The following is a 19,427-nucleotide window of genomic DNA, read 5'->3' on the forward strand; positions in this document are numbered from 1 at the left end:
TCCACACTGATGCGAAGGAATCTCCAAATGCAGCAATAGCCACAGCAAGGGCTGTCTCCTCAGACACTTCAACAAACTGGGATAGCACATGGTTTGCTGTAGTCCTTTTTGGGTGTGAAATAGCCACGTCTTTCCAGGAAGCACAAGAAACTAGTGCTATGCCAACAAAACCATGGACAACATCCACATCTCCTGGAGTTAACCATTTTTAGAGACTCAGAAGGACTCTTCCTTAAGGAAAGTATTTTGGAGCACCATTAGTTCCTTTATCAGTCTCTTATGAGACCCTCCTTTTTAGGACCCACGAAACACTCCAGACATAATAGATGTAGGTGCCACTTGTTGCTGTAGACAAGGGAGTCTAGAGCTTACGAGCAACAGTCTATGCCAAATTCCCACACCATGCTGCCAAAAATACTTTGTGTGTGTCTCGCTGATGTGAAAAGTTTCTCTGTATTGTTTCCTCCGAATATCTCCATTTTTTGTTGCCAAACGCAGGAAGGAACATAGTATAGAGACCCGCATTTCCATCCCCAAGGTTGGAAAAGGGCCACTCTCCAGGAAACATAGCTTGGTTTTAACCACAAAACAGTATGAAGACGATAAACACTGTAAGAATGCATTCAAACATGCCTGGGACCAAGGGAAGCCGCTTCTGAAATACCCATGTGTCTGAGAAGAGACATTGGCTGTCATAACCCTGACTTCGTTGCGGGTGTTACGGTACCAGAGAGCTTCTCAGCCCAAAAGCTAGCGCCGTGTGTCCATTCCTCCCTCGCCTTTCCCAGGCAGTGGACCACAGAGACGTTCCACTAATTTACCCTGGTATCTTCTGTTCACTGCTTTATTTATATCTCGGTTCTCAGTCATGCACGAAAAGGGTTAATTAAGGGCATAGTGTGGAAATGCATGACACCAAGGGAGTACCTTGTTCCAGTCATTCTTTGAGGTAGAGGAACAACACACATGATGAACCACACTGGAAGTACAGGTCAGGGCTGTGCTTTCCCCTGTAGATATGTGGGTGTGAATTTGAGTGCCAACATGAATTACGTTGTTAAGCAAAGGGCTGATAGTGCCAGACGGAGACAGCCAAAGAGTGGGAAGATGTTAGGCAAGCTTCCTCCATCTGTCCCTATTAACGCTTTTTGGTCCCAGGCCTCACCACACCCTTTCCACATCTAAGCCTCAGCATCCGCAAATTTCTGTTCACCTTTCCCTGGGTCAGAACAGCCCCCTCCCATGTTCTGTCTTGGCCGTGCAACCGGCTTTGCTGTGCCCCTGCAAAATCTCCTTCTCCTGCTGTCCCTCAGCCCCTGCCCAGTCTGCTCACTAGAGCTTTGCCACTGGGCTTCTGCTAGAACAATTTCGCACAGGATTCTTCCCACTGCCTGTGTGTTAAGGTACTTCTTTGCAGAGAATTTCTGGGTCCATTGGTTCCAGAACCGGGGTATCTACTCCTGCTCCCTGACCGGCGGGATGAACTGCTTCATCTCTGGGCTTCGGAGGCACCATTTTGGCTCATTTTGTCTTTGCAGAGGAAGGCCAGCCTCATCTGCCCTCTATTACCCGCACAAAAAAACATCTGTGCAGCTTTTATTAAGTTTATACAAGCCAAATAGCTTGGAAAAGGATTATGATTTTTACTCATGCACAATATTCCCCCCTTCATAATTGTCCATAGCATTGCACCATACCAAGACTTAATTTGCCTCTTAGTTTTGTTCTGATGGGCTTGCAACGTGCCCCCGAAACGCACATCCTTGTTCCTCGACTGAAGTCTGACTGACCAGTGCCTCGCTTAATCCCCTTTGATCTGGGGGAACAGACTGAGGTTTTATTGCTACTGATTAATCCCCCATGATTCTCTGTGAGGGAACTGCCTGCCGCTTCCCCTTTTTAGTCTGCCAGTGTTTGAGACTGTAAATAAGCCTCACATTTATTGTTAGCACAATATACTGTTTTATAAGGGGAACGCAGCTGTCTGAGAAAGATCAGAGCTCTCTCCTGCGGCGTCCTAGCATCAGAGGCATTCCTTGGACCGCGAAGGAGCCTAGGAGCAATGATACTAGCAGCAGTAGCACTGCTGGTGGTTCTCCACCTGTGAAGGCACACTTCCAAAAAAAAGGTGCCATTTATCATGGGGCCACAATTACAGGCTGGCCATCCTCTGGAAATGGGACAGTTTGGTTGGTACACAGTGGGCAGCAGCCACCTCCCAAGTTCAGGTGTGTCACTCCAGCCCAGGGCCTCTGGAACGTGCCAAGGGCTGGGCTGTAGCTCCAGCAGACTCATTAGGCTCAATGCCTTTACGAGGTCCCTGCACTGCCTTGGACTTGTGACCGTGCTCACAGCCTTCCCCTCCTGCAACAAGAGCGAGCAGATCACAAGGAATATGGAGGACCACAAATAATCAACTTTGGCAGTAAGATTTTACAATCTGATACAGTTTTGCTTGCTGGAGGAAAAAAAAATGCATTCGTTCTCCCTCCCTGCACAAGGTTCTCAGAAAAAGCAGGAAAGTCAGTAAAATCAGATGAGAAAAAACTGTTAATGGCAAGATTTGCCAAATAAGTGAGTGCATTCAGTGGCCTGGAAAATGAGCCGGCGAGTGATATAAGAGCTCTTTCCGAATTCTGCACACTCAAGGAAACATTTAATACATCTTGAAGCAAAAATATGCCTTGGCTCTTGCTGCTGCCGTAAATATTTGTGTTCGCAAGTGTTGGCAAATATTTGAGACATCTATGTTGTTTAACCAAGAGCTTTGTCTCTCAGAGTCCATCTCCCTGTTTGGTCTCCTCTGTAATCACATTAGCCAGAGGAATCCTCTTGGTATTTATGCAGAGGGTGGGATCAGAATCATTTCCATTCGTGCCTTAAAGAACAGGCATGAGCTTACAGAAGACGACCAACAAAGGGCATCAGAAGAGCTGACAAAGATCATGCCCTACATCCATTTAATATCGGTACAGTCTCCTTTAGGAGATGGCTAATTTAGCCTGAATTTGCAGACACAGGCAGAGTCACGTTGAAGGCCTTTCTTACCTCTACAGTAACTTCCAAGCTTTTATTTGCTATATTATATATAAGGGAAGAGAGGAAAGACAGCTTGCCTTCTGCCATGTCTGCGGTAGTAGTTCAGGTTAGGTATGTTGGGACTTGATGTCCCTCTGGAACCAACTCTTGGACACAAGTTTGATGCCTTGACAACTTCTGAGGAAAGAAAAGCAAAGTGCAGGGACAGGAGGAGTTGCAGCATTGGCAGCCTGGGAACGGAGAGGAGGAGGCCTCAGCCTCTGCAGCGGGACTGTGACCACCACCTCGGTGCTTCCCAGCTCCGGGCATACAACCGGATACGTCACTCGTTTGTTTTTTCTCTTCCTTCAAGGGCAAGTTATTAAGCAGCAGGTGAACCAGACAACCATACAGTCCAGTTCACACACTACCGGGCCTGCCTGCACACAGCAACCACCTTCAGCCCTTCAGGACACAGGCAGGTAGGCTCCTGCCCAGCTGGAGGCATTGTACAAGTTACCTACTCTATTCTCCATCATGAACTTCAAGAGAAGGTTGCTGGGGGAACCCCTCACCATGGCGTACCTCTAGTGTCACCCAATTTAAAGTCCACTGTGCTCCTTCAGAGCCCCATAAATGCTCCCTGCTAACCCATAAAGGGACCTTGCTAACTTTGCACTGAAGCTGATGAAGAGCATTCACACAAGCTATAATCCCAGTTCAGCAGCAGATGGAATACCTAAGTACATGACAGTTATTTCAATAATGACTAGGCTCTAAGACCCGTCCTCCCCTGTGCCCACCATCAGTGACAGCATCACTAAAAAACTGCCATGCTAAGAAAAAATTAGCAAGAAATTCCTGAAAGTTGCTGCAGTAGAGCAGTCACATTTCTGGAAGAGGTCAAGGGGTGCATTCAAAGCATTATCGATAACTCTGGGACTTAGCAATGGGACGGTCAAAGCCTTTTGTACTTAAGCTTGGGCCTAGATAACATACTACAGATGTTGAATTGGAAAAAGATGTCAAATCAAATCCTGACAGAACCGAACAAAAATTGCCATCGCAGCCAACTGAGAGCCAGCATGGGGGGGCCCACAGATGAGTAAGTGTGGAATAAACAACCATGAAACCACCAAAGCCTCATCCACCCTCTGGCAAGGACCACGGTGAGAGTGACTTTAAACGAGGAGGACCACACCTGTATTTTACCATTCTGTCCAGAAGTGGGCACGCAGAAGCGATACAAGACCGCACACCAGGCTCTTCCAACCTGTTTACTCAGTGGAAGATGTTCAAGTAACCAGAAAAAAGCACTGAACTGCACTTCTGGGTGCTAACCCGAACCACCACTGTTTTGACAGGTTAGCCGTCATGGACAGAAAAAGAGCTCCTGTTCTGTGCCCTTGCTGGCAGGTTCCTTACAGCTAATGCATTAACCTCTGAATAAACAAACGACTAAGAAAGGCCCTTTCCTAACCTAGCGAAGTACAAACACAGGCTACATTCTTCTGATTATAAAACCACAAATGCAGGACACACTCCTGGGAATGGGCTCGATATGTTTTCTCTTTGATTCCAACCTCTTGGGAAGATTAAACAGTGTCATTGCCAGGTTAATACATAATGACCTCAATGTCTCGAAACATTATTGCATTGCAAATAAGACTGACATTTACATATTTCTCAGTCGCCCAAGGGTACAGAAGACATGTTTCAGGTGCCTGCACTGGGAGCATGCTGGAAGGCAGCAGTGCAGTGCGGTGTATGGAAAGCAAAGGCCTAAAGACAACGTTAATGGATGGGGGAAGGAGGGTGGCTCCCTAATGAGCCATCCCGAACCCTCTGGCCAGACCGGCAAGCAGCTGTCTGTCAGCAGTGTGCTCCAACCGATCTCCTGAGCCGAGCCGAGGCCCCAGGGAACAGAGCCATCTTCCATTTCCTCCTGCTCAGGCTGCCGCGCAGGAGCAGCAGGAGACCAGCTCGCCTCCCGAGCCAGTTCTGGAGCATGGCCTTCACACGGGAGTGCTTTGTGTCCAGACACGCAGCTGAGCGGCCTGAAAGGCGATGTGTGTGCCTGCCTGGTCTGTGAAGCCACCAGTTCCTGGTGGCAAGGGGAGAGAGTGAAAGTCCCCATGGATTATCAGCACTTCTCGGCGTTCAGATGCAGAGGGGTGTGCAGATATGTCCCTCTAGCTGCAGCTACTCTACAAACCTAGAAGCACAGTGGTGTAGGGAACAGGAGAAGGAGAGGGGATGAGGAGCAGCTGGGTGAAGCTCAGGGTAGCCGGGTACCATTGATGGCTGTGCTGCAGCGTGATGCCACGCTCTCTTATCACTCTGAAGCAACACCAGCCACTTGCAGGCTGGGGAAAACCAGACTGAGCCTGAAATCATCATCCTGTTCTTCCCTGTGGGTGGTTAGACTCTAACACACAGCCCACAACCCCGTGCTTTCCAAAGCCTGACACTGCCTGTGAAAACGAACTTTTCTCTTTCAGGATTGTCTCTGGTCATATGGTGAGGCCTTCCTTCCACAATATAACACAACGTGATCTCCCCGTGGGCTGTTCTCCATTGCTCCTCCCGTGCCAAGCCCAGAGGCTTGGCTGGATCCTGGCAGACCTTCTGCCATTCCCCAAAGCAGCCCTGTGGGCCACCACTGCTGATGCTGGGAACGGTGACGCTGAAGGACCACGCTTTGGTAGCTGCCAAACGTTAAAACCACAGGGCATGGACTTTGTCAAGGAGCTTGATATCGGTAATTCAGCAGCACTCACGAGGGTAAGTGTTACCAGCCCCAAGGTTACCAAGTCCTTTCCCACATTCAGAAGACCAGGCACTGGACTTTTTTGGCCCTGAGGGGTTTTTTATTGCCCTTTCAGAGGCAGGCTGCCGCGGGCTGATGCAGCACATCCCCATCGGTCAAGTTATTCCCTGTTAAACCCACAGGAATATCCCTCCTTTGAGACACCCCTGCCCATGCTCTGCTGCCCTTCTGTCACCTCCCGCCCGGCTTCCACCTCACCCTGCCCTGCCGGGGAGGGGACGGACACCAGCATCCCCTCCCAGGGGGCACAAGCAGCCCCAAAACCTGCTTATGGGGGTGACCACAACCCAGCCACGTCCCCCAGCAGACGAACGGTGAGGTAAGGAAGGCCCCGAGCACGCCTGCCCGCCCCTCGCACGGAGGGGATGGGGATGTGGGCCCAGGTCGGGCGCCTGCCTGGAGTTACTGCGTATGAACCTGATGACAGAGAACTGAACTCCAGCTCTCCCCTCAGCCAATAAATCTTGCAGTGGTCTAATTTTGCTAGGAATGATGCCTCAGGGAAGGCCTGTGTGGTCCAGGAAAAGCAAAGCGAAGCATGCTTAAAAACCCCTAATTCTGCTTATCAGCTCCCCCCTCCGCAGCCGCCCTCCCCCTCAGCGAGACAGCGCCTTCTAGCACCTTCTGCGGGGACGCGCTTATATAGACCACGCAGCCAATCAGGAGGCAGGACGCGAGGCACGTGACAGGCGACTGTCTGCCGCGAGGGCCGGGCCGGGCCGCCATGGAAGCCGTGGGGCTGCAGCCGCCGCCCCCTACGCACCCGCAGGCCCCGGGAGCCGCGGCCCGCTCGCAGCCCCCCTCCTGCCCGAGCACAAGCCCAGCGCCTCCTCGCCAGGCCGTGCCGCCCGCCCTGGGCCTCCTCTTCGGTTCCGAGCGCGGGCTGTTGGAGAGCTCAGCTCCCGGTGAGGTCAGCGGGGAGGCTGGAGCGCCGCTCCCTGCGCGGAGAGGGTGGGTTCGCGGCGGTTCCGCAGGCCTGGCACCGGGACCGCTTGTAGGGGGCATGCATCTTCATCATCTGGTTTTGATCTCCCTGCGGTTTGGGAGTGCCTGTGACTCGGGCGCGGCCGCTGCCAGGGCTGGGAAGGGGCGCTCTGGAAGAGCAGAGGGAAGGGTCCTTGGCTCCTGTCGCCCGGCAGCGAGCAGAGCTCCAGCCCTTGCGGCAGGGGCCTTGCTGGGACTTTCCGCAGCCAAATGAATTTGCCTTGTCGGCAGTGTGGGAGCGTGGAGAAGGAGAGCATGCGGCGAGGCTCCTTCCCCTGTGCATCATAACAAGACGTTAATTCGAGGTTTCTGCAGAAGACAAAGGGAGAGTTGTAGCTGTTTCTTTTGGGGGTGGGAGGAGGCTCTGCATCCAGGAAGCACGCTCCCCCGGGAGATAAGGGAGACCTGGCCACCCACAGCCCTGGCTCGCCAGGAATCCAGGCTTCCATATGTACAAAGCTGGTGCCAGAAGTGTCGTTCCCATCGTCAGCAGGCCACCCACCCCCTCCCCCACACCTTCCCTGCCTTCTCCCTCCTCCTCTTCTTTCTCCATAACCAGCTGACTTTTTTCACAACCAGGAAACAATCAAACAACCTCTTCAGCTGCTTCAGCTCCTCCTCCCCAACACCGCCATCTCCCCCTGTAAAGGATGCTGTCAGTACTCCCAAAGCCTGATGTGCTGTGCCGTGCGAAACTGTTATTCCAGCCTCCCAGTGGGGAATACCCTCTGGGCTGCAAATACCTGTGTTTCGTTAAGTAAATAATCACACAAGATAAAATATCCATCTTGATGGTAAAATGGAGGGAGGAGAGCAAGAATGCAGACCTGGTGAGTACCAGACAGCAGCCCCTGAATCAATATTATGGGTACCGTGAGGTGGCTGGCAGTTCCATTATGCGCCTGCCCTTTCTCCTGTAGGTAGATGGTAATGCTGGCACCCACAGGAGGACGATTAAATGCAGAGTCTTTAGAGGGGTCTGTGGGGGGGAGTGTTGCATTTGGCTTTTTAAAATAGCTTTCAGAAAGAGCGTGGCTGGGAAATATATTCAGTGCAACTCCCCCGCCCTCATTGGGAGAGGCTTGGAAACCAGCCAGCTGTGTTGTTCCAGTCTTACAGGGGAGCGAGGAAGAGGAAGGTTGATGACCCAGTGGAGGGAGAGCGGTTCCTAACCGTCTGGGGAACGTTCTGTGCCACTGTGGGTACTAGTGAATGCTGGACCCTTCAGAAAAGCTGACCCCCACTGAAGCACCGCGTGGAGGGAGACCCAGCTCCTGTGGAAAGCCTGCTCCCCTCTGCCACTTTCCCAGGGCCACTGAGCAAGTTTATGCTGGAGCCAGGCATTGATCCCAAGTGTCCTGGCTTGCTGCCTGCGTGCTCTAACCACTAGACTAGAGCTGCTGCCTCTCCCCTGCAATGAGGTCTCGGACGTTTTATTGCTCACCTGCTTGGGAGACTTCACACATTCAGCATCGGGGCTTATAAACCTCCTGAGAAAAGAGAGGAAGGGAAAAGGTGAAGGAGGAGTTCAGCCAAGAGTGACATACTCAGGAGGCGTTGGAGCCTCGGGCCAGGCCTTGCCAAGGTTACCCAGGTCCATCGCAGAGCATGGGGGAGGCAGGCAGGTAGCTTGCCCACACCAGGGTCACAGGGAGGGAGATCTCGGGTCACCTGTGGGAGTCTTGGGATGGCTAGGATGACTGGTGTGGAGAAGCAAAGGATCGTGCCAGGTACAGGTAAGCCTGATGGACAGCTTGCTGCTGCACCTAAGATTGTGCATTGGAGGTTGAATCAGGGCTGAGAGTCTCCTGGATTCATTTCTCAGTCATTTATTCAGATGTAATTGCCTGTCTGCTTGTCTTAAAGCTAATGACTGGATGTGAAGATTTCCAGTTAGGGTTTGTGAGAAGGTAATTACATTGCAATCTCACTGTACGACTATTCCTCGAATGAAGATAAACTTGTTTGAGTAGGTCTGCACATCGCAGGAATCAGTTGTATTACAGAGCCCAGGCATGGCAGGGGAGATAAGGAATGTTTTCGCTGCTGCTTTTTTTATCTGCTGACCTATTAAAAGCTTTTCTGTCTGAAGGGGGTGAGGAGCGACCAAAGGGGTTAATCCCACAGCTACTCACCCCTGATGAACGTGATTTGTCTCCTGTTGAGACTTGATCACTTGGTTGGGGTTTAGTGGGTGCTCGTAACTTCCTTTCTAGTTGGTGTCAGTTTGCTTTGTTGAGATGCCCTGAGTTGAGCTCCAGTTCCATGAGACTGACTTCACCCGAGAGGGACCCTGAGATGGTGTGAAAGGGTATTGCGGATCCGGACAGAAATACAGCTGAGGTCTGGGAAGAAAACCCTGACCTGGGGAGGCGGGGAGGGGGCCGAAGCACAGCAGCCATCAGCCGGACCAGGGGAGCAACAGGCTGTTGCTGCGAGTTTTTGGCTATTGGCAGAGCTGTGTATCGGCTGCTAGCAGGGGGTGCTCTCAGTCAGCATCTAGGCGGTCTGTGTGCAGGCAAAGCACGCCATCCCTGTGGGTGAAGTCTCCGTCTGGCCGGTGTTATCAGAGCCTGCAGATGCACAGAAATTCACCCTGCTATTACAGGGCAAATTGACATGGAGCGTCCACTCTAAACATCACCAAGGAGCTAGTAAACTCCCGCAGCAAGAGATCCTTCCAGACTTGATCAGGTACAAGCCTGATGGCTGGATAAAACCCTCTTTCATGTTCAGGAGGCCCTTGCTTTTTCCAGCACTGTAGCATGATGGGAGTCTACATGAGAAAACCAAGTTTCTCGCTCTGCCCCTGTACTGGGCAGTCCTGGGGTATAAGCATCTTTTGGGATTGCAGTCTTGTCACCTAAGGCCACTTCTGGGTAGCACACGTTCAACTGCCTCACACGGTCACGGTCCTACTGCGGCTTCTGACGGTGCCTCGGGTGTGCTGGCTGTCCCGTGGGGACAGGAGGAGGCACCTCCGCTCTCTGCAGGCTTCTCCTGTTCTGTTACTTTAAAGCTCTCGCCCTTCCTCACAGCACAAGCCAATGCACTGAGATCATCTCTCGGTCCCATCTAGCTGTTAAACCCCCTCAAATCTTTCTTGCTCAGCAGCACTTCATATAAATCCAGTAATGTGCATATCACTTTGGCTGCCAACTGCTTTTGGGTCAGGAGGGAGGGGGCTGCGTGGGGGTTATTATTACAGTCACTGTTTCGTTTCCCTAGGGGATCCCAGGAAACCGCAGGCTGCCAGCAAACGTCTGGAGGATGGAGGCATGTTGGGGACCCCTGGGAGTCAGCTGGCAAATTTGATGCACTGGGTATGGATTAACAACCCATTAGGGCAGGGGCTTGGGGCTGCATTAAACAAATCCTTCCCCTCAGCCTTTGCAAACGCTAGCGATTGTTGCCTTAAAGCAACGCAGAAGCAAGACAACTTCAGCGCAGGGACGGTGCTTAAGCATCAGACTCGCACCATTAAATATCAGTGAGGGCTTAAGGGCATTGCACAGCACTTCCCTAAGGGAGATAAATGATTTCCTGGGATGAACCCAACTGGCCCACTCTGTGCTGCATTTGCTTGATGTTGACGCGGCCAAAAGAACACTCTTTGGCATGAATAAAACATGCTGCTTGAGTAGCAGCAGCAACTAGTTTGTCAGGAAGAGCCCCTGACTATGACAGGGCAAAATGTGTGAGCCTGTCTTTCAAGGGATCGCTGTCTGAGCGGCTTTCAGGAGCAGTGTAATCACAATTACCCCCTTTCCTGTGGGGGGGTGGCAGGGAATTTATCCTGGGGAACAAGGAAAGACTCCTCTTACCTGATTTTTCTCTCTTCGGCAGCAATCATCCAGAATTGGTGGCAAAACCCACTCTGGGGAGAGGCGTCCCTGAGGTCCCTGAGGGCCATTAGATCCCCTGTGGGGTCATGACCTGTTTGTTGGAGCTCTTCAAAAGGTGACTAAGAAATGGATATTCAGATATGTGATACAGGAATCACCAGCAGTACCCTTCTTTCCACCAGGGAAAACTGAAAATTGAAAAGATCTGAAAGCTTCTGCTTAAAGTGCAGAGCTTTCTGGCTACAGAGTCCAGCTCTACCACTGGCTTTTAGCATTAAATTGGGGTGAGTCATGTACCTGCTCTGTACTTCAGCTTGCCCACAGATCTGCATCCTGGAGCGTAACTCGCAACTTGCATGTCTCAAATACTTTGGGACTTTCATGTGGAGAGTTTTGAAATGGGAAAAATTCACTGTTGCCAGCTATTTGGATGCAGATTGGCAGCACATTGAATCCAGTTCATAGCTCCTTGAATTAGAGGGATATGTTGTGTTGAGATGGAAAAGAGGACAGGAGGAAACTGAAAACTGCTGCTCCGATGCCATAGAGTGCTCAAACATACACCTAGCATCAAAGCATTGAAATCAACCTTGCTGACATGGGGCTATAAGTGATTAAGAAAATTCTAATGAAATATTTCCCTCCTGGAAAACACTATTTTATCCAAAATAAAACCTTTGCAAGAAGAAAAATTTAATTTACAGATCAAACAAAAATAGTCCTAATGAAGCAGTGCAGCACAGCTGGAAATTTCCGATCTGATTTGTCAAAATGAATATTAGTATTCTCTTTTTGTTTGTAACTTCATCAGTTGAAATGTGTTTTGTACCAATATTGTAATAGAATAAGGTCATGATGGAAAGTTGCTTTCTAAAAAGCAAGCTATGTGCAGTACTTTTGTAAATCAGAGGTATCGCTGTGAAAACTAATTCCAAACTCTCTGAGTTTTCTGAAACCTGAAAATGTTGCCACAGCTCTTTATGATGTATTTGGGAGGGGCTGGGAGAGTGGCAGCAAGAACTATAAATACGAGAGAAAAGGGAAATCCTCTACCTGTGAAAACAGTGAAATTCCAGATTATGTTTTCTGGAGAAATGCTGGCTTTTCTCCATCATTGTGCCTCTTCAAGGAGAGGGCAAACAAACATCTGTCAGCAATAGCAGGGAATGGGTGATTCTGTCCTGGGGTGAGGCTGCTTGGGGTCCCTTTCAGTACTGATGTTTTAAGTCTCTTACTCTGATGTCCCTTTTCCCAGGAAAACGCTGGTGTGCCCTGGCTGAGAGCCACGAACCCAGCCCTCCTGCCTGCGTCGCTCCTAGGTGTACCAGGTGAGATCAGGAGGCTGATAAGTCTTCTGTGCCTTGGTCTTCAGTGCCCGGCTTCCCAGGTGGGGTTTTTCTTATTTGCAAGGGGGTTAAATTCTGAAAATGTTCTAATATCACTGAGCAAGTAGCGAAGGAAAGACTCGATCAAAGTATAAACAAATTCTAAGCGCCTGAATCAGGAGAATGACACAAACTAACCCACCCCTTAAAGTGATTGTGACCACAGACCACATCACTGCAGAAAAGGAGACACACTTTTCTTCTCTTGTTCTAAGTCATAAAAATTACTTACCAAGGTGACAAATTTATGGCTGCAGTAATTACATGATTACTTTATTATGTGCCACCAGTGTGAGAAAATATATATTAAAAAGTCACTTACATCCAAACCAAAAGGGCCAGCAAAGAATTATTGGAGGCAGTAAATAAATGTGACATGTACAATTATTTACTTGGTTGGACGCTGGAATTTCAGATTGAAAACCAGCAGTCATGTTCAAAGGCTTCAGGTGGTGGTGGCAGCAGGTTGGGCTGGGACCTGCCTGTCCCCGCTGCAGTCCGGGGGTGGAATGCAGCTTCTGGGCAGGCGGGTGGTGGGACCTTACAGCATCAGCCTGGCTTGACTGTGAATTCTCTGGGGCAAATCCAGCCCTTGGGGTCTGTGCTCTAACAGAGTCAGGGGTCCTGGTTCGAGGTGGGAACAGGGTAGCTCTCCGCACTGGAGAGGAAGGAGCTGCAGCTCGGTGCTGGTCACTGTCCCCCTAACCTTTCCCTTCTGCCAGCAGGAGCAGGAGGAGGAAGCCCAGCTCTGTCTCAGTTCTGGTCCTCTCCCATCTCGCTCTTCATCAGGAGAACAAACCCAGCCTTGGCCCTCCTCACAGCAGCAAGGTTCCAGCTTGGCTGCGTAACTGACAAGCTTTGAGGCTCCCAGCAATAAAAAAAAATTGACTGAAATGTCGTCAGACTTGCCGTGTTTGGCTTTTCCAGGGTGGCACAGACTACAGCTGTGAGAACACATCCTGCAAACGTGAACTACCAGCTTATAGGGCTGAATGCCGGCAAGCCAGTCAGTGAGGACTGGGAGGACCGGGGAAGGGGACGTGGTGGTTGGAGCAGAGGCAGGGGGGCCTTTGGTTCCTCTCCTGGCCCAGCTCTGAACGGCTGAGCGTGGCCCAGCCCTGAAGCACGTGCTGTTACGCATCAGAGCAGCCCTGTTTGTGGCAGGGCTGGACGGTTAGCTGTGGTGCGGTTTCAGACTGGTGATGGCAGCCTGCCCCTTAGTGTCTGTATGGTCCTCAGAGCGCTCCAGGAGTGCGCGGTTACAATTACATGTGGTGACAAGTTAATCTGATCTTTATTTTTTTTTCTGTTCTCATTTCATTGTAAAAGGAAGCGCTGCTCTCCTAATGCTCAATTTTACCTTCACCATCTCCCTCCAAAGACATTCTGTAAAACTTTGAAAGTGCCTCTGATCTCTGATTGCAGCCAGCTTCATTTGTGACTACTATTAGATAGCAGGTTTAAAACAAAGTCGTTGAAAAATAGGGGAATTTGTGATTTATTTTTTTTTTATAATTTACTGCTAAGATACGTAATCAGGGTTCTAAGTGCATCCTTTATAAGATGAGGGTTTCTCAGGGACCTTATGGATAAATATTACCTATACAGAATCTCTTCATTTCATGAGGGAAAACCAAGACCTCAAATTCTGATCCAGGAAGGTAAAAAAAAAGTATAAAAATAGTAACATCAATAGCCTCTGCAAGGATATTAGGGCTGTCCATTGTGGTATTTCTCTTACTCTTCGGGCAGGTGAGGCAGTGAGCGAGCCAGCACCAGTTCCTGCTCTGCACACCTACACGATGCCCTGCTGCTCTGGCTCCCAGCATTGCGGGGGAAGATGCAAATCTTCCCCTTGCCAAAAGCTGCCTTCTTTCGGAGACAAACAGCATCCTGGAAACACTCCTCGTCCCGATGGCGAAGGTGATTCCTAAATCCTGCATTAACTTACGTCCAAGTCTACCACTTGAGCTTAAAGTAAGCCGAGAGATTCTGCTTTCAATATAAATGCAAACGCTTTGATTTCAAAGGAGCTGCTCAGTGTGTGTCTAAATGGGCAGAGAATAAAAAAGTGCACAGCGATGTCGTCGTGAAGATGCAGACTGTTGGGCTGCTGATTTAGATCTTTTTATTGCCCTTTTATGGTGGTTTCACATGCTACTCTTCCCTCCCCCCCCCCTTTTTCTAAGGGGTTTTGCTTCATTTGACTGTGGGTGAGGGTGAGGATCGTCTGGAGGTTTTGGCCTGGCAGACTGCAGCCAGGGCATTGCTCTGAGCTATCTGATGCTGATGATGCCTCAGGTCCCAGGCTCACAAATGCAATGTCCTGTCATGGACAGGCAGGGCTGGGACCAGAAAGGAGCACAGGATAGCAAAATCCAAGGAGAAGGCTGTGGGAAGCTTTAATTACCTCCTTGTCCCAGGAGGTCCCAAGCGCCCCAGATACTAATTGCTAATAAATGTTCATGCTGAGTAGCTTTTATTTTTCCAGTGAGATGGAATAACAGGAAAAATATGTGAAAGTCCCTGGACTTCAAGAGTGTGTTTTTCTTTCATTTATATTTACCTAATTATGCTGTCATAGACCGCTGAAAATTATACCCTCATCCCCTCCCCCCACCCCAAAAATGACAAATAAACAGAGCAGCGATTCCGACTGCGCCAGACAACACAGCGATAAAGGAGAGATGGAAAGGATAGTTCTGGCAACCCAGCACCGCAGAGCAGGGGCCCTGGGCCGAAGACCTGCATCCAGCCCCAGCGCTCACAGTCCAGCACCCCTTTCCTGCCTGTGCTCCGCAGGCAGATCTGCGCAACTCCTCGAGGAACTCATGGCGAAAAGTGAGAATGGAGAAGGTAAACCAAGGGATTTATTTGGGATTGGCTGTGTTTTCTGGATGGTGGCTTGGCTGTTCTTTCATAGCCTTCTGAGGACATGCCACAGAGATGTTCTGACAGAGACTCTTGACAGGCCAGATCTAACACCGAAGACCACACCTGGCAAGTTGCAGCCCATATCACCATCGTGTAATGAGTTCCCATAGCTAGAAGGACCAGTGACAGGACAGACCGAGTGCGGGGAAACCGGGATGCTCTCAGAGCTGCCATCCAAGCTACAGCCCATGTCTGAGTTACGTCCCAGTTGTGTGGGAGGTGCCACCTCTGCTCCCGTGCCATGTGTTACTTATTTGGCAGGAGAACGAGCTCGGGCAGGTCTCTCTACACCCAACGTGATTTAACCGAAGGCTTTCTCTCCGGTCAGGAGTGCAGTCTCCATCAGCCAGACTGAAACCATTGGATGAAGGTGATCGTTTTATCAGATCCTGGGTAAGCAGCTCACTTACCTGTGAGCCACAGCTGGGGCTCAGGCTGGATCCCAGCTCTTCCTGTGATCGATGTGCTTCTAATTTGAATAGACTGCAGAGGAGTAATGAAAGTGATTCTGCCCGATTAAGCTATGGAATGAGGGGGTCAGGCTTCAAGCGGTCAGAGGAGGGAGAGCTCAGGCAAATCACCGGTTGCTGGGTTTGTACCTACTTTGTGCAAGCTCTCGGTGGGGCACCGGGCAGCCTGTGTCACAAATATTTTTTGCTCAACGAGAGCATGAGAGAAAGAAGGAGATGTGGAGATGGTTGTGGTCTGTACCGCACAAGGTTCTGTAAAACCAGGAAAGAAGAGAGCAGAACTTGAAGCAGAGCTCTCCATCGCAGGGCTGCGGTGCCTAAGAGGAGACCGCACAGTATTCAGCTGAGAATGGAAGTGGCCCGATTTTGGCATGTTTAAATTACTGCTGCCTCCATGTGTACTCTAGCAAGGCCTGGTTTATAGTGATCCTAAACCAACAACATAACTGTAATTACAACCTGAACTAATCAGCGGGGGAAATGGCTGTTCCTTTATTGCCGTGTCTGCAGAATCCATTTTTAGTGTGTTGTGCTGAGACAATAAACTCCATAAAACAGATCTGCTCCACCGGCTGGCTCGGCTGTGGTGGATGCAGCACCGATGGATGACTGTGCTCTGTCAGGTGGGGGCTTCTGCCCGCAGGCCGACGCGGTGCTCTGAAGGGGACGCGCGCGTGGCTCTAGCACGGTTCCGTTTTCAGTTCCGAATGGATCCTGCATGTCCCGTCTCCTGAGAGAAATCTGTCTTCTTCCAGAAGACCTCATTAAATTGAGTTGGTTGAACAATGACCACAAGTAAGGTGGGACATCTTCCAGAGGGATATGGACATCTCCTGGAGATGGGTGTGCTCTATCACAGGGTGAGGATGGATGCTGTCTCTTCAAGGGATGTGCCCTGCAGAGTACGCCGTGCTCCAGTTTGATTTTGCTCCTAGTTTGCAAAGAGTATGACAGGGCAAGCCTCTGGTTTTACAGAGACTTGGATGACAGGAAAATGCAAAACCCTAATCTTGACTGGGATTTTTCCTCTGTTAATTGGGTACAAAATACTGGTTTTACTTCTCGTAGTGTGGATGAATCACAGTTCCAGCCCAGGAGATCGATTTCCACGTACAAACATAGCCTAAGGTCTCAGGATTTCCTCCCTTTATTGCAGCTCTGGCCAATTTTGTTCTTGAGATAGAAACTGATGGAGAAAGGAAATGTTAAATTTGCGTGGGAGGTGACTAGGGCCTGTTCAGAGCAGGGCTGAGGGTTTTGCAGGCAAAGCTGAAATTGCTGCTCCAATTACTCTTGTGATAACAAGAAAGCATAAGCACATCACATTGGCTTCAAACCCAGTCAAAAATGAAGCTTGTTCTAAGAGAGCTCCATTTCAGCTAATCTACTCCGTGGCCTTTGTCTTGCCAAGACCAGGATGATTGCAGCCCACCTCAGTACTATATATATTCATTTTTTGCTGTGACAGGTTTCATATAGGTGGCAGCTACCGAAGTGGCCATGCAGGCGGGCTGGAAGTGGTGTTGCAGATTCTGCCACGTTGCCGGTGCAGCTCTGGCTTGTCCTGAGAAGGGCCTTTCGTTTGGCCGGCAGGGAACAGAGCAGTCTCCTCCTGTTCAGCATGAGATGCGCAATTTGCTCTTCTGGTTTGAGATAAGTAAGCATCTGTCTAAATGTTTGCATGATTTTCTTCAATGCAACTAAGAATTTCTCACGAGCATTGCAGGGTTTTCTCTCCCTGCAGCCGGGTGAGGTGGGGAACGCTGTTATTCTGCAGATGACCGTGTGTAGCGGTACCCACTGCATCGTGCCAGCGCAAAGCTCCGTCTCGCCGCGCCGTGCGTGCAGCTGGGCTGCGCAGCCGGAGCAGGGGAGCACTCCCTGGTCCCGTAGCGCAGGCACAGCCAGCCAGGCAAGTCACCGTGTCACCCCCCAGCACCACGTGGACGCTTGAACACGTGTTCCCTCGATGCATTTCAAAGATGTCGAATGGGCTGTGGAGGGTAATCTGGCTGCAGGGCGCTGCTGCTCCAGGGATGTTCTGCACAGATCTGCTGAAATGGTCTCATCTGCTGGGAAAATTCACCTGGTGAGCCTTCCAGGGGTCACCGGGGCTTTGCACAGCAGTCGTGGCTGAGAGGGAGCTCCTCCAGGGAGGAGCTGATGGTCCCATCAGCTGCAAGCCGGCCCCTCGCCTCTTCCCTCTTCTTTGGGAGCCGTTACTGCCGAGGAAGTGTGCTGCCCCGCAGCCACTGGCACTGGATACTGTCAGCACATCCAGTGCTATACTGCACGTTTTAAATAACATTTAAGTCAGCAGAGTGTGTGGTACAGTAACCACAACTGTGTATATCACACAGGTCTATAAATATAAATGTGTGTACATATATATATAAAGAGAGAGAGAATAGACCCGGTGAGGAAGAGTACAAACAGCAGTGGGATCGCAGTTAAAATCCAGTATATTGAAATCGATTTAAACCACAAAGTGCAACAGGAAGTATTATAAATACAACAGTTAGCTATCACAGCCTGTTTTTAACGGAGCTTTAGGAAACCTTGCCCGAGTTTCTTTATGCATGTGTGCCATGCAGCTTAGGAGACATATATTCGTCTCCGGAAAGCCTCGGTATTTTTTCCACGTGCTCCCTAGCAGCGCCGGGGCGCAGCGCCACAGAAGCAGGCCTGGCACCGTATTGGATTACTAAAGCATTCCAGCCCCATTCTCACCCACAGAAATGGTCTGGTTCCTTGAAAAATTAAAACCACTTTATTTTATTTCTCCTCTTACGATCCCCCATCCGCCCCCCTCCGCCTGGCTGGGCTCTGCCACGGGGACGTGCGGGTGTGCAATATTGCTGCCGATTATCTATGCTCGCTAATGACACAATAGGCAAATTACACATCTCCCTTCCTAATGAATTGGCGTTGATGGCGACGGTGAGCTACCAGCACAAAAGCAGCAAGAACCTGTCCCCCGGACAACATAACACGGCAGCGACCTGCAGCCCTTCGGGTAACCTGGTGACACCTGACATCATTTTTCAGGCACTTACAGTTTCTGAGACCTCATTCCTCTTCTTCCCCCTCCCCCTTTGCCTTCCCCTCCCCATCAAACCCCACGCTCCTGCTTCAGCCCTCCTCTACATGAAGGTGCTGCACAGATTTTGCTGCAGAGCTATTAAGTTCTTTTAGTTTCCCTATGGATCCTATTAGTCAAAGAATTTGCTCCTTTTTCAGGGCTCTTTTTTATTATTTTAAATGAATACACTTCAAAATATGTATATATATACTTTTGCTTTGAGATGAAATTTCGGAGTTGAGGCTATGCACACACACTTCTGCCCCTTTCTACCTCAAATATTTTTTAATATACATACATGTATGAAAAACCAGTTACTGAATTAAACTCCCTCTGTGCACCAAGTTCAATGAGCAGGCTGCTCCGGGCAGATTCGGTGCCGCGGCTCTTTCCCCAGCACCAGAAGTCTCTTTTCACGCCCGTTCTCCTGTACCTGCCGTTTCTCCCCTCGGTGGAGATGCCGGCTGCTGGCTGGGCTCTGCAGAGGGGCGAGGGTGGGCGGCTCGGCCGGCTGCCTCCTCTCGCAGCCCGGGGGCTTGAGCAGAGCCGAGCCGAGCCTGCTCGGAGCCTGTGTGCAGCCCTGCCTCGTCGCTGGACGGTCCCCTTCCCCTGCCGAGGGGCCAAATGCACGCCAGTCTCTGAGGCACCGTCTGTAAGGCATAAACAGATTTATTTCCATGGCTCTTGCATCTCAGCCCGCGTGTGGGGGCTCTCATGGCTGTTGGGAAGCCCCAGCATCCTCCCGCCGTGCGCCCCGTGCCGTGCGATCCGCTCCTCTCCCATCTTCCACCGACAGCCCTGCGCGTCCCTACGCCCCTCTCCCCATCGCATCGCCCTCCTCGCACCGCAGCCCGCACGCCTCTCCCTCCTCCGTCCTCT

General features: G+C 50.6%; 1 long non-coding RNA gene across 2 annotated transcripts; it reads left to right on the top strand.

The window, feature by feature from the left end:
* The first annotated feature begins 6,620 nt into the window (after nt 1–6,620).
* On the top strand, nt 6,621–15,137 carry LOC142087490 (uncharacterized). Of its 2 annotated transcripts, XR_012675464.1 has the most exons (7): nt 6,621–6,753; nt 7,412–7,662; nt 10,061–10,155; nt 10,679–10,792; nt 11,933–12,005; nt 12,785–14,039; nt 14,705–15,137. It is a non-coding gene; the product is annotated as an uncharacterized LOC142087490 (long non-coding RNA). The 2 variants fall into 2 exon arrangements; XR_012675463.1 differs by lacking the exon at nt 7,412–7,662 and having other exon boundaries at nt 12,788–14,039.
* Nucleotides 15,138–19,427: the final 4,290 nt, after the last annotated feature.

The sequence above is a fragment of the Calonectris borealis genome, chromosome 13 (genome assembly GCF_964195595.1).
Source record: "Calonectris borealis chromosome 13, bCalBor7.hap1.2, whole genome shotgun sequence".
NCBI lineage: Eukaryota > Metazoa > Chordata > Aves > Procellariiformes > Procellariidae > Calonectris > Calonectris borealis.